This window comes from Penaeus monodon, chromosome 30 (assembly GCF_015228065.2).
Source record: "Penaeus monodon isolate SGIC_2016 chromosome 30, NSTDA_Pmon_1, whole genome shotgun sequence".
Classification (NCBI taxonomy): Eukaryota; Metazoa; Arthropoda; class Malacostraca; order Decapoda; family Penaeidae; genus Penaeus; species Penaeus monodon.
In genome coordinates, this window is record NC_051415.1 from 34,489,715 (window position 1) to 34,490,320 (window position 606).

A 606-nucleotide genomic window follows, 5' to 3' on the forward strand; every position below is an offset into this window, starting at 1 on the left:
CCTCTCTCCCTTGACCACAACCTCTACAGCGTTATTTCTACTCTCAACAAACCCCGCCTACAACCCGTTCTATCACCCCAGCAGCTGCTTACCACAACCTACCACAACCCTCACAACCACGCACCTGGACGGCTGGAGCAGCGGCCCTCGACTGCGTGTTGGCGAGAACAAGACGGGCAGGTTGTTGTTTGTAGTTCCCGCCCTGCCAGGCTCGACTGAGCTTCTTCTGGCACCTGAGCAGGAGCAGGAGGAGTTCGAGGGCGATTTAGTACTAGGCGGATATCCTTACGAGAAGGTCTCCGAGGATCGTTAGGTCGGCGCGCAGTTCAAGGTATGAATCTGGAGGAGGAGCGAGGGGTTGGGGTAGGGGTGAGGTTAGGACCTCTTATCGCCTTTTTTGCGGCTTTTTTTATTTTTAATTATTTATCTATTTATTTCATTATATCTATATTCTATTTATTTATTATTTTTATTTTATTACGTGCGAGAGGGAAGCCTGTCTTTAGCATGTGGTTGCTCATATTTTTTTTTTCTTGATACTGTAATAAGAGATTTTCGAGAAACATCCTTCGCATGTGTAACACTAAAACAATTGTGGGGTTTATG

At 46.5% G+C, this 606-nt stretch overlaps 1 protein-coding gene across 1 annotated transcript in view; it reads right to left on the reverse strand.

Moving 5' to 3' along the window:
- Positions 1–606, reverse strand: part of LOC119592746 (alpha-1-inhibitor 3-like) — a gene marked incomplete at its 5' end in the record, with an annotated part of 26,706 nt that overhangs the window by 17,058 nt on the left and 9,042 nt on the right.